Raw genomic sequence first — 25,725 nt, 5'->3', positions numbered from 1 at the left:
GGGTCATGCGTTATTTAGTGCTGATTAGACAGGGTAGCATTAAAATGTGAACCAAACCAACTATCTGTCCCTAGCAGAGGGTAGACTAAGGTTACCAGATTTTTTTCAATGAATCCCGGGACACTTTTCAACTTCCTATTAAATAGATGGATTTTGTCAGGGGTCTGCTTTGTAAATTCATGGACTGTACCTGGGAAATGGGGAAATCTGGTAACCTTGTTGTTGTTTAGTCGTTTAGTCGTGTCCGACCCTTTGTGACCCCATGGCCCAGAGCACGCCAGACACTCCTGGTAACCTTAGGGTAGACCAAAGTGGGAGATGGTTGCTTCTTAGGTAGCTGCTCCCAAGCTGCTTAGGGCTTGAAATGTTAATACTAACACTGTGGATTAGGCCAAAATGTCATCCTTTCTAATTTAACTACCAAGGTTTATTTTGAATAGACTGTTTTGAAACTGAAAGAATACCTGCTGATTTCTAGCTGGAAGCTTCCACAATTTTTGCTACTGTTAAAATGTTGTTATTGCATGGGATAAGGAGGGAGCCAGAAAGGACAGCATCCTGTCAGCATGGACAGGAGCATTTTTCTGCATGGTGGTTGTGGGGCTTTATTGGAACTGACCCTGGAGTGCAGCAACTTGAAACCTGGAAGGCCCACGGTGATGATCAAATTGCCAGACACTTTGTACATAAAATTGCTCATATCCACGCCAACTTGGATGGTGTTTTGACACGGCTGGAGATAGTCATTGCCAATGCACTGTCTGGTCTTATTGTTAAAGATTTATTTCAGCTTGTGTTGCCTGGGGATAGGGACAAGCTGACAGGAGCTATGAGACCTGTCACCTGCCCTTGGTGAACACTGAAGGGTCACTGAAGTTTATACAAAGTAAGGTAAGGGCACTTAGCCTTCAGGAACAGGAGGAATTTCCTCCAAACAAATTAACCCTCTTGCCATTTTATTTATTAACAAATGGGTTTTGTCTTTGCATTTCAAAAATCAAGCTAAATGTCAAATTTAAAATATAAATTTCAAAAATGGAACATTTGCTTTCAAAATTTGGTAAAATTGGATATGTGTCCCCGGTCTCAAATATTCATTTCAGCTCTAACTCCTGTATTCAGAGATACAGAAAAGGGTTTTATCATTTATACTTATAGCATGGGTCAGGGAAGAGGCCCACTCACAATTCAATTTAATCAGAATCATTTTACTTCTATAGCCAAGTTATTGGTGGGGTTTTGAGGGATTTTGTTGTTGCTGCTGCAAAGCTTTTGAAAACTAAACTAGGGTGCAGGATGGAAATCTTTGAGGATGGTACTTCCCACAGTCCTGAAGCCTTTCCCCCCTATGATTGGCTAATGATGTCATCCGGTGTTATTTCCCTTCTTCTGCACACGATTCTCCCTGGTCTGCCTTCAATGCAACATCTCCCTGTTGCCTTTGGATTTGATTTGTGTTTTCATTGGCCAGAACTTGTAAACTTGAAAATATAAAGCTATTTCAGGCAAAAGATCTCTTTCCCCCCACCTCAGTGTTTTTTCACGGTCTACAGCCACACCCCTGACCTTTTCCTCCAGCCATTCTATTAAACAAACAAGCAGAAGAAATGTGTTATTTCCGCCTCTGACTGTAGTTAAGAAGTGCTTTAGAGAAACTGATAGTGATTACAGTGATACCTCGGGTTAAGTACTTAATTCGTTCTGGAGGTCCGTACTTAACCTGAAACTGTTCTTAATCTGAAGCACCACGTTAGCTATTGGGGCCTCCCGCTGATGCCGCGCCGCCGGAGCACAATTTCTGTTCTCATCCTGAAGCAAAGTTCTTAACATGAAGCACTATTTCTGGATTAGCGGAGTCTGTAACCTGAAGTGTATGTAACCCGAGGTACCACTGTACTGGACAAAATGGAAAGAAAGCTCCAACGATTACAAAAAGGGCACAAAAATAAATTTCAGGAAGCCAAAGCAGTCTTATCTACAGTGTCAACACCTTTAATTAGGATGTTTGATTCCACTCAGAATAAGTGTTTCCTGCACTGCCAAGACTTCTTTGGGCCTCCATAGCACAGGACTCCTAGAAAGATGGCAGGAACCAAAGGTCTCCATGAGCAGAGAATCTAATGCCACTGAATGGATGTAATGGTTTGGCTAGTCAAGTTTGGTGAGACCAGGTTTGGTTATTCCCCCTCAGCTGTTCAGTCTGAATGACAACCTTCACATCAACTGCATTTGTATATGCAGCGTCCCCTCCCAAGACGGCATAGAACACCTGTCACCAGGATAATAATAAACCATGATTTCAGCCCAAGCCTGCTTCATCCATTCACATAAAAGTTTGGCCTGACATTTATTTACTTATTTACTTATTTTGCTCTCCCTACCTGTTCTCCCAGTGGAGACCCCTCCTAGCCAGGATGCAGCACTTGGAATAGTATATAGCCTTTAAAATAACTATCCTGGAACACCTTGGAATGCCTTGGTGGTTTTTGTTCAGAGTGCTTGTAAGATCTAATGGGATTATAGTGTTGGGTGATCTGCTGATGAATGCAGAATGATTCACTTTGTCTTTTCCATCTTGGGAAAGTTCCCCCACTCACCGTACTACAAAATTTACATGGCAATTGAACAGGCTGCCTCTGTCTGCATGGATATTTGAGTGCATAATTGGAGACCAAAGCTTAATACACAATTAGCAGTAGGTTCTCAACTGGAATGAGAACAATGTTGCAATCATGATATTACAGGGCAGTTGCATGTTTGGATGTGGTCTTAGTATGACAACATGCAAAAACGAGATGGCATCATTATGTCCAGCTGAAACAGATTTCAGTGAATCTAAGCCCCCCCCCCCATTTCTCCCCCCTCAAAAATAAATAAAAATAAATAGCTTTTTACCACCATCTGAATTCTCTGAAATGCATTATAGGCAAATATGAAAAATGAACTGCCATTAATTAGCACAATATAAGTAGTTTCAGCAAGAATCCCCCCCCCCAAAATATTTTGTGCTGTGCAATATTCCTTCTTCAGCCTTGTTGCCTCTCTTGCACAACATCAATGTTTACTCATGACTGGTGCCTCTTCATCGTCCTTGCCAGCAGAGCCACTCAGCTGCTGCAGATGAGGCTTTCACTTTACTCAGAAAAGACCCATTAAAAGTAATGAACATGCCCTCCTCCAGTCTGCAGGGACCTCACCTGTTCTCCTGGAATCCATCTTTGCCTCCAGACAGTGGCAGCCCCAGGGTGTGGGTGGGGGTGGGGAAATATGCACAGAAGGGGCAAAATATATTTCTAGGTGGGAGAAATATGTTAAGATCTCAGACAGTATATATGAATGACAGGAGTGGGGGAGCAAGTGAATTGCACATGCCTTGTGTGAAGAAGTAGTTTCATTCTGAATTGCAGATCCATTTCTAGTGTTATGAGAAAGGGAGAATAAATTGTCTACACCTACATTGCATACACCAGTCATTATTTTACAGGAATGCCGTCAAAGACAACAGCAGAGCAACCACTTCACACTCCTCCAGCTTTCCTTGAGTGTGGGGAAAGAGTCTTTTAGATTCTAGAAAGGAAGAGTGTGTCTTTGGCAAGTATAACACATATCCAAGCCTCTAGATGTTAAACATAAAGATGCCAATAAGGAAGCCGGATTAGATATCTTTATCCCCTGGGTGTTAATATCCCCAAGTTACTGCCAAAGACAGTGAACTAAATGATGAAACGATCTACCCTTTTCACCCTTTCCTGCTAAGGGTCTAGCATTCTGAGAGGGGGAGATGCCTCACCCTTACTACAATGAGGCAGCGGTCCAAGCATAATATTCCAAGATGAGTTCCTGCAGAGGGATGTTGGGTTTTGTGGTGGGGAAAAGCTGGCAGCCGTGGACTGTGATCTGTAAAAATCGTCCTTTTGCGTCTTTCCTTCTTGGCAGGCTCCCACAACTCACCCACTACTGTGTACAGTAAAAGATGCAGTATCAACTCTGCTTTCTGAAAGGCAGAGGCAAGTTTTGAGCAGGGTTTGAGAGGAGGGTGGGGGAATGAAATTACTTACTGTGATTCTAGATGTATTTTATTTTACTTTACTTTTACAGCCTCCTGCACATGCTGGCGGGACATAGCTGCTCTATAAATGGTACCACAAATGTGCTAGACTTTTCTTCCCTGGCCTGTGTTACCTCAGAGTCCGTGCATCCTGTATATCTTCAGTTAGGAGTACATTGAAGGCAAAGAGAGGGGTGCTTGTGTGAACGTGTACGTGCACACATGTACAGGTACAAAATATTGCCACAATTCTTAAACTATACATAATATTCCTTTCTAATATGGGGCACAGAACAGTTCATGGTTAACTCATTGGGCCAATGCAAACATCCCATTTGCCCCGGAAGAGTTGCTTTGCCTTTGCCCAGCCCCCAGAGGCTTCAGTGACGACTGGAAACTAGCACCCTGGGAGCAGGCAGGTGGCTGGGCTTACTTCCTGTGCTACCATAAATCACCAGTGTGGAACCATCTTTTCTTACTTGTCCATGCGGAGCTCATTTACTCACCCTACTAGAATGAAGTAGGATTAGCCATGCCGAAACAGTCCTCACACTGCAGAGATGTCCTTTGAATCCTGTTTAGGACGTATTTCTTTTTTATATGTTTTATTACTGGAAGTTTTACAAAGCATACAGAACAGAAGCCAATACATCAAATTCCTCACAATGACCCTGATTATACAGCGCCTGAAACTGTAACTGCAGCACAACCTCTTCCTTTTAGGAAATCAAAGCCAAAGACCATGTTTCCGTTGGGACCACTTGCGGTTAACAAGCAAAGGCCTTTTTACTAGAGGTTCCTTACAAGAGGGATTTTATGTCTCCCTCATACTGATGCTCAGTCATCAGAAGGTACCTCTCAAACCGTAGGAATCCTCTCTACAGGGCAAGAACACCAGTCCTCAGCCAGCCAAAATCTTAGCCAAACAGTTGGGTTATGGCACACCAGCAATCTTCCATTCTCTAAGTGCATTTGGAGGGACAGGGAGACATAAATATATCAAAGAGCACTTATTTAATAGAAGCCGCCACACTGCAAACCACAAAGCCCACTGAGCTACGTCCAAAGATCTTAGCTCTTCATCAAGCACCACAACAGTCATTGCGTATTGCAGCAGCAAAGAGATTGCATTCATCGGAGACAGGTGCTAAGGAAAGAGTTTTGTTTCTGCAGCTCAACTCTTGCAAATTCTTGGTCAGGTGTTTTTTTAATGTTGCATCAAACAGTGACAATATTTTGATGGAACATAAAAAAAACAACCTGACCAAGAACTTGCAAGAGTTGAGCTGCCAGTTCAGCCCTGTGAAACTTCAGGCAGTTCTAGTACCGTGCCTCTTGCTCTCTGACAGGTTCACATAGGTTGGCAGGACTGCAGCAAGAGTGTTTGGCTGAAATGCACATAGGATTCTGACCCTTAAGGGGAGTGGTCATAGTTAAGAGGTAGAACAAGTAGTTTATATGTGGACAGTCCTTGTCATCTCCAACCAAGAGATCTTAGGAATCAAGGATGGGAAAGACCTGTGACTGAGAGAACCTGCGAAACCACTGTCACTTTCACTATGGGCACCCGTCACAACTACCAAAGGACCCATCAACACTAAACACTGTAACAGGCAATGAGACACAGAACAGGGGTGTTTTTTTGGGGGGGAGGGGGTTGTTAGTGCAGTTTGCCAATCATTTGTGATTCCTTTTTCAGTCAGCAGAGTCACCCAGAAAGTCTTTCAGAATCTTCTTCCTCAATTTGGATCATCTGCTAGTGAACTCCCCATGTGGGTATAAGCACCTCATCCATTCCAGTTCTTAAAGTATTTATTGTACAATTAACAGTACAGCTTATATAACTACTGGTCTAAGAAAAACAAGGTAAACTATATACAGAAAACCATTCCTCCTTTATGCTCTTCAGCCATCTGGACAGAGTGACTGCTTCCACACCAATTACACTTCTCTCCTCCAGAGTCTGCCTTCTAAAGAAGCCTGTTGCTAAGGGCAACCCTGTTGCGGGGGAGATCTGTTGCTAGCGGCAAACTTGTTGCTATGGGCAAAACTTTTCAAGGATCATCTCAAGCCCATGTTTACACTAAACTAACAAATGAGTAGGGTTCCAAGTCTAAACACTTTAACTGACAATGGCTCATAGAACCTTTTTTTTTGGGGGGGGGGTGTCATCATCACTCCTTAACCAAAACTTTATTCTGGTTGTCAATGATGGCAAATCTTAATCACGGGGGCAGGGAAGTAAAGTCACACTTGTTTGTTAATGAAGTCATTGATGCGGTAGTCATGTAATCTGGGGAACTGGGTTCGTGTCTCCGCTCCTCCACATGCAGCTGCTGGGTGACCTTGGGCCAGTCACACTTCTCTGAAGTCTCTCAGCCCCACTCACCTCACAGAGTGTTTGTTGTGGGGGAGGAAGGGAAAGGAGAATGTTAGCCGCTTTGAGACTCCTGAAGGGGAGTGAAAGGCGGGATATCAAATCCAAACTCTTCTTCTTCTTCTTATGCAAAATCTTCTGAGGAGACTCTGCTGACCATTCCAGGACCAGCGATTGTCACTTGGTTGCAGTGCAGAAGTGGGCCTTCTTGCTGTTGACAGCCCTCGCCCTCTGGAAAGTCCTCCCTTTAATAGTTTGTGAGGCTGAGATAGTAATGACTTTTACGTGCCTCTTAAAAGCCTGTTTTAACCAAGCTCTCTGGGACTCTCCCTCTTAACTTCTGAATCCTCAGTTTTTATATGTGGCTCAGTTTTAGGGCCTTTCCACACTTTCTATTTATAGTGGTATAGTTGCTGTTTGATCCACTTTTCAGAGTGAATTTGTAGCTAATAGTCTGCACCTTTGGTCACATATGGCTGTTATTAGAAAGCAAGTGCAGGATTTTCCTTTCCACACTAATGGTGGGCTGTGCCCGAATGGAGAAAATTTCTGTGGCTGTAGTTACACCCTTTATGTACCCTTCTGTTCCTCCAGCCCACAAATGTTGGCGTTATGAGCATGCGCCTGAGGATATCCCTTTCATGACTTTCTTCTTCTTCCTTTTTGGTTTTTAATGCCTAATGTTCAGGAGTTCTGATATTATAGCAGTATAGGGAATTAGCAGAGGAACTGCCTGCCTGCCTGAGCTATGGTGAACCTGGTTATTGTGGTGAAATTTCATCTGCAGCTAATAACTGCTTTTGTGGGCAGCATTTTGACTCAGACCTGTTGTCTCTGTCTGCCATCTCTCCTATGAACTGAATCTGCAAGCTATAAAAAATATATTAAAAATTATATTATTCATTATATAGAATACATATAACAAAATAAACATTTTATAGGACAGCTCTCCTCCGATATTGTGGTATTAACTGGGATCATAGCCTAGTCTGTTCTAGTATCCTTTTTTAAAAAAAAGAAGGCTGGGGTTGGACTCTCCTTTCTATAATACTGCAGGATGAGCACTTTGGGTGAAGAATGTTGGCCTGTTCTTCTTTTAGTGATGCAGGGCAGGATTTTCTCTTTTTATACTATTGCAGGTTAAAAACTTTTGGTAAATAATTTTGTTTCATACTTTTTTATCAGTATCTTTTTATTTACAATTTGCAAATACTTTGGGACACTTTACATAGCAAGCGATTAATGCATATAATAAATATATGAATAATTAGTCAGTGCTGCACCATAAGCCTACTTAGGCAGGGCTAAACTTGAGAATATGCAGGACATCTAGTCAGAATTGCCATTGGTCCGAGGCTCAAGGCGTTTTGCAGAAAAGGGCTGCAGAACATCAAATACCACCCCTGCTGGAAGAAAGACAAGATATCTATCAGAAGTAGGTGGGTGCAGCAGACAGAAGGGAAATGCTTGGGCCAAAGCAGGAGGTTCTAGAATAGACACAGGGAAGCATTCATCTCTAGGTTCAGTAAGGTCAGAGGGGATCCTTGGAACATCTTGGAAGAGAGCCATGCTTGATGGAGCCTGGAGAGGACAGCCCCGCCTCCCGTCCTAGCTTCTCTTCTTGGGATCGGACACCACGGGAGCTGAGTATTTAAATTTAGTTGATTAATCACATAGAAATCTTTTGATTGGTGGAAATGGTGCCTCTGATTAATTAGGGGGCAGATCAAAAATAAAATAAACCAGGACTTCCAAAAACAGCAGATGATAGGAGAAGCATTCTGCACTCTCTCACAGATGTGGGCAGGTGTGCCTCTTTTAAGGTAGTACCTATGCTAACAATATACATGTGCTACCTCCCAGCTGGAAAGGAAGGATGCTTTCATCTTCAGAAATATTGCTTTTATTTATATCCATAGAAAAGCAGATTTCAGCAACAAATATACAGCAACCTCCCCCCCCCCCCTTCTCACAAGGTTGGAACTTGGAGAATGAAATTGCTGGGCAGTGAATTCAGGACAGATGAAAGAAAACCCAGCACACCCTGCTACAGGCTGGTGGTCATCAGGCTGGATTGCTTTCTAGAAAAATGAAGCGTTAGTCATATTCCTGGAGGAGGGGAGGGCTGTGAATTGCTATTATCCATGATAGTTAAATCGAACCTCCATGTTCAGAGGCCTTAGACCTCTGACTGAATTACTGGGGAGTAAACAGAAGGGAAGATCTGTTGACTTTGTGACCCACTTGTAAGCATCCTGGAAGCAGCTGGGTAGTCACTGCTCAAAACTGAATGCTGGAAGAGATGGACTGTTTTCCTGATCCAGCCAAGCTATTCTAATGCTCTTATGACTCATAATTGTCTGTCTCTATTTGCCCATTCAGGGGTTTTGTCCACCACTTGTTAATGCATTCAGCATTCCCTTGTGTAAATAGATGTAAACATTTCAAAGCAGGGTCAGTCTTCTTTTCCTTTCTGCATTCAGAGACGGTGCCAGGAGTATGGATATGGCATGAGATCACACAAGAGCCCACTTGCTATGGATGGGTAGCAATGAGGTTAGCCCTATGGTGTGCCTAGATGTCTTCCAAGCCCTGATTAGTCATATGGACACACTGCAAACCCCATCTTTAAAACTGAGCCTTGCTTTTAAATCAAGTCACTCTGTGGTGGAAGCCACAGTTGCAACTGAGATTCTGCTGATACTGTGTTAAGTTGGCTCCTCATGAAAGCAGAGAGGAGGTGAGGGGGAGGGAGATGGAAAGAGGGGTGGGCAAGGAAGAAGAGATATTAAGGAGAGGGGAGAATATGGAAAATAAGTCTTAAATAGGATTTAATGAGATGTAACAGGGATGGGCAAAATGTGGATCTATTGCTACACTTGTACTCTCTCTCTCTCTCTCTCTCTCTCTCTCTCTCTCTCTCTCTCCCCCCCCCCCTAAATGTTACTCCTAAGCAATTACATATACTATGAAAACTTGACCTTCTCCAGCCCCAGCCTGGCACTGGGGGGAATATGGGCTGGAAACAGAGGAAGCTGCTTTAACTGAGTCAAACCATTGGTCCACTGGCTGGCAGGAGCGCTCCAGGATTTCAGTTAGGAGTCTCTGATAATAAAACCTGGGACCTTCTTCATGCAGAGCAGATGCTCCACCACAGAGAGGACAGGGGCACAGCTGTGCCAGCTGTGGGGCAACAAGCTGCAGGGCGAGCAGGGTCAGGGCGCAAAGGACCAAAGGTCAGGGTGGAAATGGGTGGAAGAGGAGGAGGGGCAGGCTGGGTCCCTAACTTGTTCTAACTGTAGTAAGGAGAGAATCATGCCCACCTGAAGGGGGAGGGGACAAGTCCTACATGTTATATACCCATTCAGGACCATGGCTGCCAGCTGACACCCCCCCTGCACATTCTATATTTTTGTCTCACATTGAGGATCAGATAGTTTGTCAAATAAGGAATGCTGAGCATGAGGGACTTTAAAACATTTCCTCCATTGATCTCACAACCATGCCTTCCACCTAACGTGCCAAAGCTAATCTTTTCCATTTTTTCCATTTTAGTATTGTAAACCCAACGGCTGATTCATCAGATGTGACTCTTTCTATAGGAAGCAGACCCTGGCACTGTTATACATGGCATGCCCTGGTTACATCCAGACTAAACTATTGCAACGCACTCTCTGCAGGGCTTGAGAATCAATGTCACTTTCTCTTGATTTCCAATTTTTCCATTCTGAAGTTCAGTTCACCGCATTTCCACTTGAGTTTGTGAATTAAAAAAAAAATATTGAAAATTTACCAGAATTTTATTGTGCATTGTTCCTAACGTATACGTTTGAATGCATTTTTGCCTAATATAATGCGCTTTTCATTCTTTTATGAGCATGTATATGCTAATGCATACTTCCCTCTAACACACACATTTTTGTTCATAGTTTTGGTTGGAAATTTGGAGGCATGAGAATTTTGAAGAACAGCTGTGCTTTGGTGACTTAGCTACACTTTGCGTGAAACTTGGCTCTGGATTTCTCAGCCCCATTTAAAGTGCTGGTGGTGACCATTAAAACCCCTACATTTTGGGACCAAGATATTTGACAGACTCTCTTAGAGTTGTATTTGGTTGACAGACACTAGAGAAAGGGCCTTCTCAGTGGTGGGTCCAGATTTATGGAACTTCCTTCCCGAGGAAGAATACAGGGCCCCTATTTTGCCAGTTGTAATCAATCCATGATTTCAAAAACATGTATCATGATGTGGCTTAATTTCTAAACATGAGATATAGAATCCAATCTTGTCTGAAAATCTTACTTGGACCCTTTTCTCAGGGAGGAGGCAATGGTGCTCTGCACGTGTGTAAATGACACACTTTCCTAAATCAAGTCCCATTGTGTGGAAACAGCAAAGTTTAAAATGGAAGCCCTACTCACCAGCTGCCACTGCCCTAAGCAGGTGCCAATGGATCCATGATGTAGTTCAACTGGTGACGTTAAGCAGGTGTTGTCCTGGATGGGAGACTACGTGGGGATAATAAGTGAGGCACAATCCAGTCTTGGAGTTACAGTAAGGGTGGATCCCAAACCTGACATGTTTGAAAACTACTGGTTAAGAATAATAATATTGCTTCCTGCTGTTCCAGGGATCAAGATGCCAGATGATGTTTTGCTGCAACTGACTATGGCTTTAATGAAGAGCAATTGCTTTGTCTAATCAAAAGAGAGAGAAAGCATATATTTAAAAGCCCCAAAACATTTCCCTTTAATGACGCACATGGGCAGCACATTTTAAGTGGCTAAACTTCCTCCGCAAACAGCCACGGTGCACCTGTGCCACAGCTGGGTCCAATCTGTGGAGGACCATTGCCGGATTTCAGGCTGGAAGCAAAATAATGCCCCACCCAGGCATATTCCAATCCGCAAACTACTTTAGCATTTCAGAGGGGAAAGAACAATCCTATTCTGTGGGTTAAAGAAATCCATAGCAGAATTATGTGTTGCTGAGGATTTCTGTGAAATTCTGACCGGGGGAGTCGGGGAAAGAGCAGGATCACACATCCGGACTTGAAAGAAAGAAAAGACTGAAGAGAGCAGCAGCAGCAGCAGCAGAGGAGGAGCCTTATAAAGGTCAGGAGCATTTTAAGGAATTAGGATTTGGAGAAAGGGCAGTGAAGCATCTCTGTTGACTACATCCTCCAGACCCACAAGCTGAACACACAGCAACCATAGCAAAGGAACCATATCAAAGACTGCTCTGTGGATTTGACTGGATGGATAGCCTGCCCTCTCAAAAGCTAGAGACTTGGTTATCATTTGGGCAAAAGAGAGTTTTGGACCAGGTGGGGTTGTTCCTCAGAAGCACAGATATATTTCTGGCCAGCTTCCACAGTGCACAATGGTTGAGTTCAGCAAAATGGAAAACAACAATTTTTCTGCTATGTGAATGAGCCTGTATTTGTTATGGGTTCACATATTGCCCCCTCCCCCTCCCCCTCTTTCATGGTCATGAGAAGAAAATGAGAAACTTTCACTCTCGGTTAAGACAAATTGCAGTTCTCAAAGACATCTCACTAACTAGGGAATGTTTTGAATATAAAACCAGGGGGTATTATTACCATTATAATTTACTCATCCTTTACCCTAAGGTCACAGGGGCAGTTGCAACATTAAAATACAATATTAAAAATAGTTTAAAACAACTTACAATCACAAAGATAAGATGGGTCCTAAAAATATATACCTTGTGTCAAAAACCAGTATAAAGAGCTGCATTTTCAGCATTTGCAGTAAACTATAAGAATGAAGGAGTTCTAAAACTTATGGGCTTCCACAGAGAATGCCTTCTCTCAGGGCTGCATTCTCCCTGTCCCTTTGCATTCAGATTTGGATTTCACCTGCTGCTTTGGATTTGCATAGTCCGTTGCTTCCTTTGCAAAATGTCGCGTCTGGATTTTGCCTCAGCACTAGCCTTAAGCTCCTCTGAAGGGCAGCGTCAAATAGTCACACCATAAACCTCTTTCCCAAGGTCATTCCTAGCTCTCTATAATTCACTGAAGCCCATTTCTTAATGGCCTCCTTACATATATGAATTCATACTGTAATAGCCATTGGCTACAAGCAATCATGCTCAACATGACTCTTAATGGCCTGAAGCAATTCCGCCTACGATGTTCCCACTTCCCTATGTATGGCTCCTTCCAAGTGAGACACTTTCAGGCATGTGAAACAAAGCTTGCAGCTCCAAGGAGGAGATGCATTTCTGCTGAACTGCCTGGAAACTGAGGTTCAAGCATGGAAGTGCAGAAAAGGGGCCTTTCCTCTTCATGGGAGGAGTGTATGCAGCACAATTTTGCTATCTGCCCTGTGAACTTGTTGAAGAGTGGGGTGTAAATCCATTGCTGCCCTGCTGTGAGGGCTGAAGATGGCTCCCTGCAAGGCCCGTTCCACCTGGCCTAGGGGGCAGGGACCAGACACCCCCTGCTCAACAGAAGAGACTCCTGGGAGGCCAGAGGGACGTTGCCCTCGTCCGAGTGCTGAAGAGCCCAGACGCACTGGAACAAACTCTGGGGTTGGGGCAAATGTCGAAAATGCTTTTAAATATTTATAAATGTTTTTAAATAGTTTTTAATCTGTGGCATTTTAAAGTTTGGGTTTTTTGTTTTTGTTTTGATCTGTTGGGGTGGGATAAATATTTAGTTGGGGCTGGGGATTAGTTTAATTTTAGTATGTTGTTGTTGTGTTAATTAGTTTCTACTGTTTTATTGGTTTATTGTATAGCTTGTATTCTGTTCTGAAGGGGAGAAGGTTAGGGCTGCCTGGGAGTGGGCCCCAGCCAACAGAATGGCTGGGGCAGGTTCCACGGGGGGGGGGATTCTTTGGGATTGCTAACCCTTCATTGTTTGAAGACTATCCCTGCCAACGGGTCTGGTCTTGACCAGAAGGATAGTAGAATCACCAAGGGAGCCCCACATGACCTTAAGATGCTGATGTGCAATGCCAGGTCAATGATTCACAATATCTCTGCCATCCATGACGTGATCGTGGATGGAGGACTTGACCTGGCATGTGTAACAGAGACTTGGTTAGATGAAGCAGATGGACCTGTTCTTGCCACTGCTTGTCCACCAGGTTTCTCTTACGCAACCCAGGTCATGTGGGCGGGGAGGGGGTGGCAGTGATTTTTAGGAAGTTATTAGCTTACACCAGGCATCCTATTGGGAAGACCCAGTTTTCTGAGTGCATGTTCTGGAAGTTGGGCAATAGGGGCAGTTCAAGTTTCCTTTTGGTGTACCGACCTCCCTGCTGCACCAAGGATTCCCTGCCTGAGCTGCTTCAGGTCATGGCAGATGTTCTCCTGGAGACACCTAGTTTGGTTGTCCTTGGAGATTTTAACATCCATGCCAACAAGACCTTACAAGGGGCCGCTCAGGACTTGTGGAAAGCATGGCCTCCATGAGGCTTTCCCTGAATAAGTTTGGATCAACTCATAGTCACAAACACACCTTAGACCTAGTGTTCACCTCTATGGATGGGTGATAACAACAACAACAACAACAACAACAACAACAACAATAATAATAATAATAATAATAATAATAATAATAATAAATTTTTATTATTTATACCCCGCCCTCCCCAGCCAAGACCAGGCTCAGGGCGGCTAACAACCAATAATAAAAACAAGTTGATTAAAATACAATTTAAAAGATTAAAATACAACATTAAAACATTAGGATGTTGCCTCTTCACCTGACACTAAGTAAAAGTGAAACAAAAGAAGTGCCATGGTAAGATCATTTCCTGATGCAACTGGGAGGTGGGACCTATTTGGACGGTCCGCCCCCACCATCCAAATGGTTTCCAGAGAGTGATAGGGGATGTTATATCCCATGTTGATGGCCTTTCAGCTGATTCCCTGGTGGCCCGCTGGAATGCGAAGTTAACCAGGGCTATTGACTGTTTGGCTTAAAGTGCCTTCTCCGATTGCATGGGGCCCAGACAGCCCCATGGTTTTCCCCAGAGCTGAGGGCGATGAAACAATTGCTGAGATGGCTAGAGCGCCGGTGGCGGGAAACAATCGAACCGGACATGGGTTAGAGCTCACCGTTGAACCTACCAAGTGGCAATGGCGACTGTGAAGAGGACCTTCTTTACCTCCTCTATTGCATCTGCAGAAAACAGCAGCAGGAGACTCTTTCAGGTAATTCACAATCTAACAGAACCACCTGCACCATCGGGGCCTGGTAAGGACACCAAGATCTCCTGCAATGATTTTGCACAGTTTTTTGCAGATAAAATCACTCAGATTCGGAAAGAGATAGACTCCACCGTGGGAGCAGGGCCGGGGCGGGAGAGTGCTAGAGTCCTGTCTAGTCAAGTTGCATGGGATCAATTCCAATCTGTTATCCCTGAGGATTTGGAAAGCTGCTTGGACGAGTGAAACCGACCACCTGTCTCCTTGATCCTTGCCCACCCTGGCTAATAAAAGCAAGCCGGGAAGGGCTGGGCTCTGGGCTCTGGGCTCTGTGGGGGGGGGGGTGAATGCTTCCCTCTGCGAGGAAGCCGTCCCAGACCTTCTGAAAGAGGCAGTCATTAAACCACTCCTTAAAAAAACCTTATTTGGACCCGGCCAATATGGCCAACTATCACACAGTCTCAAATCTTCCATTCTTGGCCAAGGTGATTGAGTGGGTGGTTGCTGAACACCTCCAAACACGCCTGGAGGATGCAGACCATTTGGAACCCTTCCAGTCGGGATTCAGGCCTCATCACGGGACTGAAACTGCCTTGGTCGCACTGGTTGATGATCTCCGGCGGGCTAGGGAGAAAGGTGAAAGCTGTTTCCTAGTTCTGCTAGATCTCTCAGCGGCCTTTGATACCATTGACCATAACATCCTTCTGGACCGTCTTGAGGGGCTGGGAGCTGGGGGCACTGTCATACAGTGGTTCCGCTCCTTCCTCCTGGGTTGTGTTCAGAAAGTGGTGTTGGGGGATGAGTGTTCAGACCCCTGGGCTCTCACTTGTGGGGTGCCTCAGGGTTCTGTCCTCTCCCCCATGCTTTTTAACATCTATATGAAGCTGTTGGGAGAGATAATCAGGGGGTTTGGGCTGGGTGTTCATCAGTATGCGGATGACACCCAGCTCTACCTCTCTTTTAAATCAGAACCAGTGAAGGCAGTGAATGTCCTGTGTGAGTGCCTGGAGGTGGCTGGAGGATGGATGGTGGCTAACAGATTGAGGTTGAATCCTGACAAGACAGAAGTACTGTTTTGAGGGGCAGGTAGGTGTGGAGGACTCCCTGGTTCTGAACGGGGTAACTGTGCCCCTGAAATACCAGGTGCGCAGCCTGGGAGTCATTTTGGACTCATAGCTGTCCATGGAGGTGCAGGTCAATTCTGTGTCCAGGGCAGCTGTCTACCAGCTCCATCTGGCACGCAGGCTGAGACCCTACCTTCCCACCGACTGTCTCGCCAGAGTGGTGCATGCTCTAGTTATCTCCTGCTTGGACTACTGCAGTGCGCTCTGTGTGGGGCTACCTTTGAAGGTGACCTGGAAACAGCAATTAATCCAGAACGCGGCAGCTAGACTGGTGACTGGGAGTGGCCACCGAGATCATATAATGCCAGTCCTGAAAGAAGAAGAAGAGCTTGGATTTGATATCCCGCCTTTCACTCCCCTTCAGGAGTCTCAAAGCGGCTAACATTCTCCTTTCCCTTCCTCCCCCACAACAAACACTCTGTGAGGTGAGTGGGGCTGAGAGACTTCACAGAAGTGTGACTGGCCCAAGGTCACCCAGCAGCTGCATGTGGAGGAGCGGAGACGCGAACCCGGTTCCCCCAGATTACGTGACTACCGCTCTTAACCACTACACCACACTGGCTCCCAGTATGTTTCCCAGCACAATTCAAAGTGTTGGTGCTGACCTTTACAGCCCTAAACAGCCTCGGTCCTGTATACCTGAAGGAGCATCTCCACCCCCATCGTCCAGCTCCGAGGGTCTTCTGGCGGTTCCCTCACTGAGAGAAGTGAGGTTACAGGGAACCAGACAGAGGGCCTTCTCGGTAGTGGCTCCTGCCCTGTGGAATGCCCTCTCATCAGATGTCAAGGAAATAAGCAACTATCTGACTTTTAGAAGACATCTGAAGACAGCCCTGTTTAGGGAAGTTTTTAATGTTTCATGTTTTATCGTGTTTTTTATATTCAAGCCACCCAGAGTGGCTGGGGAAACCCAGCCAGATGGGTGGAGTATAAATAAATAATAATTATCATTATTATGAAAATGAAAATAAATTCCCACCAGGAATTCTGGGGCTACCAGTCGCAATCCAGTCCCTAGTAGGAAAATCCCAAAGCACCTGCAGCTACCACCTCTGGCATTTGTTTTGCCACTCTGCTCATGAAGCGCACGCTTTTCCTCCTGCCATCTTTCTCTGCTATATCTTAACATCTCTATGCTTTGTACCAGGGATAGGTAACCGGTGGCATTACAGGTGTTGATGTACTACAGCTTCCTTCAGCCGCCGCCACCCTGACCAATGGCAGGAGGCTGAGGGAAGTTGCAGTAGGCCAACAAAGCTGGATGATCCCTGCTTTCTGCTTTACCCAGGGATACTTGGAAAGCAAACTTTGTACCTTTTGCGCACAAAGCTCTTGATTTTATGTCTTATTTTGCATTTCAATTGTTTTTACTTATTTATTGTAAGCTGGGCGGAAATACCTTATGTTATGGAGCAGCCTACAAATGCTGTAAATAAGATTATAAAATAAAATTTGAAAAGGCATTCTTATCATTCTGGGGAAGAACAGCATGCATACCTGGACAGCTGCTCTTGAGCCTTTCTTGTTTAAGCTTCTAGACCTTTGATTATTGAACTTTTAAAAGAATGAACTCTACTCAATAAAAGCATAATTACACAGCTATATTTGTTCAGCCAACTTCCCCTGTTGATTTCGCATACCATCCGATTTCCTCATTCTTGGTGTTTAATCTGTCAGATCAGAAACCATGGCTTAATAATAGTTTGTTAGTACAGGATAGACACACAGAAAGGAGAAATTGGAGTGCCAGTAAAATAGCTTAGTGTAGTTAGTTTAACATTCAATTAACCAGTAAAACACTATAAAGCTACACCCACTGTAATTTCCAGCAGGGAAAGGTTGATCATGTTATGCTTTCCTAACCACATTTTTTTTTTGAGGGGGGGGTTAATGACTGGCTGGGTGCCAGTGGCAGTGCTATCCTGGGCTAGAGGGATTCTAACAGTGGCCTCCGTCAGGCCAAAATGATAGATGCAGCCAAAATCATTGGCTGATTCCATTGGGTGAAATAGCCAAATAATTCCAATGTACTTGAATTCCTTTAAAAGAGGGAATGTGCTGAAGTCCTTCTTAAAAGGGGGGGGGGAACCCCTCATGATTCATAAAGTCTCGTAGGTGTTGCATTAATGCTCTAAAAATAGGGAACCTTTTCTGTGTCATTTTTGGTGGGTGTGGAAATAATGTTATGTTTTAACACTCTGGTGCTGAGATTAGACTTTTATTCCTGTGCTAGGAATATGGAGAGTTTCAGGAAATTACCATGAGATTGAAAAAGAACATTGCTGGTGTGCAAAAGATTTTTTCCTCAGATATTTCTCTAGCTGCCCCACCCCTGATGTAAAGGCTGAGAGGAGATGAGTATCACACACTGGAGAGATTCACAGGGGGCTGTTTGCCCCCCATGGCATGTCCTTGGGTCCCTGTGGACATGTGCTTCCCTTTTAGACTTTGTGATTGTTCATCAGACCCTGATGAAAGCCTGGCAGATCCTAAGTTGTAACTTGTGTGAAGGAGGCAAGCAAGATGAAAGGGGTTGCAGAGTAGTACATTTAGCTGCCACAAGTCTTATTCCACTCCACCCCCATCCTGTGGAATCTCCAAAGCACAGAGATTCCTCTACATATGGAGGCTTTCCTTGTGATCTAGAATCCCTGAAGGACTTCTGCTGCCAGCCTAAATGGTAAAACCAGGCTCTTTTCTCAGGCCTTTGTGGATTGTGCAGTTGTGTTCTGAATATTGTAATAATGATGTTGAATTCATCTGCTATTGGAAGATTAATATTATTACCTGTTCTGTTTTTTAATGAAACCGTTGCTTTTCATAGAATTATGTACCCAGCCCTGACTTAATAATAATAATAATAATAATAATAATAATAATAATAATAATAATTTATTATTTATATCCCGCCCATCTGGCTGGGCCCAGCCACTCTGGGCGGCTTCCATAGAAACCAAAAATACACTAAAATACCACACGTTAAAAACTTCCCTGAACAGGGCTGCCTTAAGATGTCTTCTGAATGTCAGGTAGTTGTTTATCGCCTTGACATCTCGTGGGAGGGCGTTCCACAGGGCGGGTGCCACTACCGAGAAGGCCCTCTGTCTGGTTCCCTGTAGCTTTGCTTCTCGCAATGAGGGAACTGCCAGAAGGCCCTTGGTGGTGGACCTCAGCGTCCGGGCAGAACGATGGGGGTGGAGACGCTCCTTCAGGTATACTGGACCAAGGCCGTTTAGGGCTTTAAAGGTCAGCACCAACACTTTGAATTGTGCTCGGAAACGTACTGGGAGCCAATGTAGGTCTTTCAAGACCGGTGTTATATGGTCTCAGCGGCTGCCCCCAGTCACCAATCTAGCTGCCACATTCTGGATTAGTTGTAGTTTCCAAGTCACCTTCAAAGGTAGCCCCACGTAGAGCGCATTGCAGTAGTCCAAGCGGGAGATAACCAGAGCATGCACCACTCTGCCGAGACAGTCCGCAGGCAGATGGGGTCTCAGCCTACGTACCAGATGGAGCTGGTAAACAGCTGCCCTGGACACAGATTTGACCTGTGCCTCCATGGACAGCTGTGAGTCCAAAATGACTCCCAGGCTGCGCACCTGGTCCTTCAGGGGCACAGTTACCCCATTCAGGACCAGGGAATCCTCCACACCTGCCTGCCTCCTGTCCCCCAAAAACAGTACTTCTGTCTTGTCAGGATTCAACCTCAATCTGTTAGCCGCCATCCATCCTCCAACCGCCTCCAGACACTCACGCAGGACCTTCACCGCCTTCACTGGTTCTGATTTAAAAGAGAGGTAGAGCTGGGTATCATCCGCATACTGATGAACACCCAGCCCAAACCTCCTGATGATCTCTCCCAGCGGCTGCATGTAAATGTTGAAAAGCATGGGGGAGAGGACAGAACCCTGAGGCACCCCACAAGTGAGAGCCCAGGGGTCTGAACACTCATCCCCCAACACCACTTTCTGAACACGACCCAGGAGGAAGGAGCCCTGAGGCAGTGTATAACAGTGCCCCCAGCTCCCAGCCCCTCAAGACGGTCCAGAAGGATGACTTAGATGAAATACACAGCAGACTATCAATGGTTTACATGAATGAATGATTTAAATAAAACAAACCTGGATCCCCTAGGGTTCTAAATCATACAGGGATCCTCAGTGCACAGAATAGTCTCCCTGCTTCAAATGATATTCCCCAATAAGACAATGGCAGGGCTGGGAGGTCTATGCTGCTCCACATTTTCCCCCTTCATGTGAATAATGCCTAAATATGGCTCTGGATACCATGTAAAGTGGAAGCAAAGGAGCATCATAAAGAGTGACCCCAGAGCCTCACAAGTGTTGGCTTCATTTTTCTAGCCAGCCATTCTTTGTGGTTACCACCAGTCCTCAACCACACCATTGTCAGCCATTCGGGTGCAGACCCGGCTATGGAGAAGGTAAGAAACACTAGAGGCTTGGTTTCTCCCACTGCTCCGAAGGGATTCCTGCTCACTTGCTTGGAAACTGGATCTGTGTGCTGCCAGATGTTCTGCTCACCTGACAGCTGGGTGCACTCTCCCATGGAAAGCTGCGAGTGGATTTGTGGATGTCTAAGTGACACAACAGAGTATTCAAGTAAAAAATCAGACTTAGCAGCAGAGGGGACACAATGCGTATCAGTGCAGAGGTCCTCAGCACCTCCCACTGGCTTTTGCAGGATATTGGCCCTATTTTTGTTGTGTCTCTGACATAACATGCTACTGCATATTAAGAGTAAAGCTGCCTGGAGCCATGTATGAGAACTGAACAGGGCTGAGCAGTGTATGAGAATACAAATAAAAAATGATGGTTTGCATAATGCTAGTCAAATATATATATATATGGTGCTCAAGAGCAAACTGTTGCTTCCATGGGTGGACTCTCAGAGGTTCTTCATACACTGCTCTTTTAAGATTTACACCAAAGATGTGGGAACTTGGATTGGCTGCTGCTCCCCATTGTGCGTGTACTTGATGGAAAACCTGTTTTTGATCTCTGCAATGTGAAAAACGGCCTGCAAAGGCTTGGGTGTATGTTAACTTTCTGAACTCGTGTATCATGGCTTGTGAAATGCTTATGAAAGCCAATCTGGGCGTATTCCTAGAACAGTGCACAGGAACACCAATGTCAGTTCCTGGTGCATAAAGTCTGAAGCTCATTAGAGCTGTGTAACATGTTCAGTGTGAAACCAGAAACCACGTGAAGCATGCCTGGCTCACAGAATGTGCTTATAAAATCAGGAGAACAAAGACTGTGTTCATCCAAAGAGTTTCTTAGGCTTGCAGAAAACTTTTTCAGCTGACCTTGGGAAACATTTCAAAATGCATCTGGGCTGATTTATAGAGTTGTAGCGAAAGTTGGGTTTTTAAAATGTGTGGTTTCCACATTGTGCTGCTGCATTCAATGAAGTAAGCATCAACGCTTTCCATCTGAGGTTTGGGCTGCTTCTGTGCTGGGGCTCCTTTGAAAGGCTTCCCTTCCGTGACCTGCCTGGAAGGAAAAGACAGCAGCAAAGGTAAATGACAGTGTTTTCACCAGGTTGGTTTAAAAGGGAAGGGATTCCTTTCCAGTTTTAGGAATGATTTCAGCTTTGATGCTGCTTAGCATAAGGATTAGTTGTCAGGGGGGGGGGGGATCCTGGTAGACTGAGATCAAGATGTCTGCTCAGATGTGTGCAATTTGCAATGCATCTGCATTGCCCTTTAATTCCTGTATCTTTCTCTTAAAAATGAGCATGGGGTTTTAACTATATTTGAATTCAGAGGATTTGAGGTATAAAGCATTATTATTATAGTTATTAATTTTCTATAGTGTTATCAATTTACATAGTGCCTTACAGAATAAGTACAAAAGGATAGCTCTCTGCCCTGAAGAGCTTGCAAGATAAACTGCAACAGTGGGAGGGATAAGAGGGGCAGAGAATAAGAATAATACAGATTGGCTCCATCCAAATTAAATTCATTTTGCATAGGCTTAGTTTCATTTTGAGCGAGGACTGGAAATGTCAGTCAAAAACTTCATGGGAAAGATGGATGCTGTGAAGGAAGAGAAGTGGCAACTTTCAGCCATTCTCTGGCCAGGAATGGGGGGAAAGGAGGAAGAAAGTGGGGGTGGATGAGGGGGTGCTTAAGACAGCAGGAGAGTGGTAGAACTGGAGGAGTGAAGGTAATGAGCAGAGTAATCGTGGCAATAAGGACAGAATCATGAGGTTGAGCAAGGTTGTGCTGGACTCAGCAAGGTGATAGGAACTCTGTGAAGAGACTTAAGAAAAGGCTTGTCATCATCCTCATGGAAATCTACACTTCTCTGGGCTTCAGACGGAATTTGCAAGGATACCGGTGGGAAGTGTGAGTCGGCATATTATCTGATCTCTGTTGAGCTGAGAGGAGAGAGGCCCATTCTGGTCCCCGCCACTGTCCAAGGGACCAAGGGCCAAGAGAAGGCCAGCCAACAGACTTGCAGCTGCTCCCGTGCTTTACTCCCCTCTTTCCTTTCCCCTCACACCAAGCAAATGGAAAGTCTAGGATTAGGGTCTGCCTTAACTGCAGTATCTCCACAGCACTTAGGAAAAAGATTAAATGACTTGTGAGGGCTAATAAAATCTTCGCCATCTTCTCAGGACATCCAAGTAGGAATTTCGACTGCACCACTACTGATTCAATATGGGGTGTCATTTTCTTTAATGCTCTCCCTTTTGAAACATAAGTCTCCCGGCTCCCATGTAGTGAACTAGCACATCAGCAAGGTGTCCCTGGTTTATTACATTTGTTTCTTTTATTATATTTCATTACACTAAAATTGTGCCTCATCTTTAATCTGAAGTTGTGTTGCCCAGCATTCTAACACACAATTCTGCATATTTTGTATAACAGCTTTCACAACATAGGATTGTTTTTCAGATGCACCCAAAGAATGTTGAAGGACCTTATAAACACACCCCAATGTTCCTCAGTGCACTGGATTAGAGTAGGTATGTATCATATATATCATTAGAGAAGCAGCAGGTTCTGTGGCAACACCCCTTCACCTTCTTCAGCCTGTTTTTTTCTTTTTATTTGGAAAGCAGACATGTTGTCCCCAGGGAGAATTAAAGGAGAAGCATTAGCTTGCAAAATGTATGCCAAATGAGCTAATGCTTCTGACACTTCCACAATGCAAGCTTTACAAGAAGGCATGCAGACAGTGAGGCCTGTTTTTCTATGTCATATTTTTTTTTAATGGCTAAATGTTTGTAGGAAACAAAATGGATTTATTTTTTGCTCAATCCAGGCATAATATCAGGACTTATCCGGTTCCGGGCCCCAGGGCTTCAGACAACTAACAAAACACATCTTACTTCTGCTCTGGTAGTTCCCTGTTATGTCTTTCACGCGCAGGAAGAAAGAGGAAAAGCAGAACCCAACCGATTAAAGCACCATGACCCTGTGATTCTTTTCTTATGAACAAGCACATGACAAGCCCTGGGGTAAGGACTCCGCAGCCCCTGCTACCACGTGTGACGCTGGTGGAAGCCTTCGACTCTCCAAACCAAGTGTGCACAGCCTGGGACTCGCCAGGCGAAATACAGACCACCAGCCCTGAACTGCAGACAGTCAGGTGGTAAGCAACCCTTTGTCCCCACCTCCACCCTATTTTGAAGCTCTAGGCAGCCAGCCAAAAGAGAAGGGATTCAAAGAATCTCGCAGTGCCTTAAATCATAGCAAATTTATTGAGGCATGCAGTCACAGACTTCACTAGATACTGAGAAATGCTGAGGATGTGGTGGGCTGCCTTTGGCTTGGTGGGTCGCAAAATTGCACATGCTCTGTGACTCAGTCGAGTTTCTAAAGGTATACAAAGATGAAATTTTGAGGCAAGTTCCTGCGTTGGGTAAACATCTGAAGGATACTGAGCAAAGCAAAAAGCATTTGAACAAAACTAGCCTTTCCATTCAGCATCTGTTTGTTATTACATACACCGGTGAAAAACTGCTGGCCATTTTTTGTAATTTTGGTTTCATTTCATTTTAAAATTTTGAAAGTGAATCACCTTGAGGATGCTTAGGTAAAAACAACAACTCTTACTTGAAGCAAAAATAGGAACAAAATAGGAACAATGATTTACCAGTTACCAAAAACAGAGACTCTCCCTTGTAAAAGAGAACAGTTGGGGCACAGAACCATTAACAGGAGGCATTCAACACCTTGGCTGGATGACAACACAAGGGAAACAGAGGCTGTAGGAACAGAAGATCAGTCAAATTAAGGGGCCACTTAGGTCTGAAGGGAGGCTATAATTTGGGGCATCTTGGGTCTGGAGTGTCAGTATATGGTCCCTAGTGAAATTAAGGAGGTGGGGCTGTTTTTTGTTTGTTTGTTTGTTTTTTGCAGGGCCCTATGTTTCAAAAAGCCATTTACAACAATAAATTACAGGAATGGAAATCAACAAAACATCAACATTTAAATCCATAAAACACAATAATGGTAAATGCAGGAAGCCAAATCTACAGTGCTGGAATCCCAGGAGCCTAGGATAAGGCCTGGTGAAAGAGAAAGATTTCTAACAACTTTCCTAAAATGTCAAAAATTGCAGCCCTGGCACTTCTCCTTTGGGAGGGTGTTCTGGAGCAGAGGCAGGGCACAAACTCTAGGGGGCCCGAGGGGCCTGGGCAACCTCAATTTCTTTTCTGAGGGTGCCCAGCCCTCGCCCCCTGCTGCCACTGCCAGCTGTCGCCTTACCTCTGGCCTTCTGGTGCCCTGGTGACAACTGGGCCAGTCATACGAAACAACGCAATAAAAATAATAGATGTACAAATACATAAAATCAGCACTTAAATCAGTTGAATACTTAAGACCATTAGGAAAACCAAATTTCACATTGTACCCTGTGTGTTTATTGTATTTATGATAAAATCCCACCAAACAGAATAGCATTTTTCAGCATCCTCCAAACCTAAACCTAAATCATTCTTCACAATTCTCAACCTGCCTGCCTGTTCATGACAGTCATGTGCAACAGAGAATTTTTAATGTTTCACATTGGGAGAGGAAAATAATGAATAATCACACCATCCCCACTTTCTAGAAAAAAGCTGGCAACTTCCTAGCAAGGAGAGGAAAGATCCTTGCTATTCCTGACAGATCCATTGTGGAATCTTTCCTTTTCAGTGGCAATATATGTGATTTCCCTCAATTTCTTGCAAGGTGAGCCCTCTGGAACTTTCTACTCTTGAAGAGCTACTTCACTTGAAGATGAAATGGATCTGAAGTACTTTGGAGGGTATTTAACTTCAGGTGCTTTGTTGCTCTTTGCTTTCCACCTTCCCTTCTGAGGCTGATACATGTTATTCATTAAACTTACAGTTTCTCTCTTGCCTCTTCTTTTGAGTGTGACTTATGACCTTGCAATCTCTCTCTGTGTGTTTTTGTCATCACAACATGTTTCCATGGAGCTGGATCTGATGTCATGAATAAGAGCATTGTTTCTTTCTTTCTTTCTTTTCTTCCCTAAGTTCCCAAGCATATTTGTGACACAGGTTTGGAAACCAAAATGACTTCACCAGTTAAATATTGTTAGATTCTACAGTGTAACAAAGGTAAGAATGCTGGCATGCTGTATTCTTCTCTGCATGAATTGAGGGTTAGGTATTTCAAAGCAGGTACACAAAGGAGTCCCCAGAGATGCCATTTCACAAGCTTAAGCATTATGTTATCAGGATGAAGCGTTGGATCACCCAGATCATGAGGTTCCATTGCTCAAGCTACATGGAGAACCTGGGTCCGTGTAATGAAAAAAGTAGGCTATAGTCCTATGCACAGTTACATAGAAGAAAGTCCCACTGAAATCAGAGGACTTTGCTCACTCTGAACCTTATGTTCTTAATGAAATGTCAGGGCGGGTATCAGGAACAGGTCAGCAATAACTCTCAAGGCGTCAGTGAAGTTAACTCTTTAGTCAAAGAAACAAAGCAGATCAGGCCTAGTGATCACAGCA

The 25,725-nt window shown here is 44.5% G+C and overlaps 1 long non-coding RNA gene across 1 annotated transcript; it reads right to left on the bottom strand.

Moving 5' to 3' along the window:
* Positions 1–21,005: 21,005 nt before the first annotated feature.
* On the bottom strand, positions 21,006–23,932 carry LOC310707041. Its single transcript, XR_014526289.1, has 2 exons — positions 23,817–23,932; positions 21,006–21,243 (listed from the first exon to the last, which is right to left on the bottom strand). It is a non-coding gene; the product is annotated as an uncharacterized lncRNA (long non-coding RNA).
* Between the last annotated feature and the right edge of the window lie 1,793 nt (positions 23,933–25,725).

Source organism: Podarcis liolepis, assembly GCF_965112155.1.
Source record: "Podarcis liolepis genome assembly, chromosome: 5".
Lineage (NCBI taxonomy): Eukaryota > Metazoa > Chordata > Lepidosauria > Squamata > Lacertidae > Podarcis > Podarcis liolepis.
Note: the sequence above shows the minus strand (reverse complement) of the source record. Positions and strands in the feature narration are given on the sequence as shown.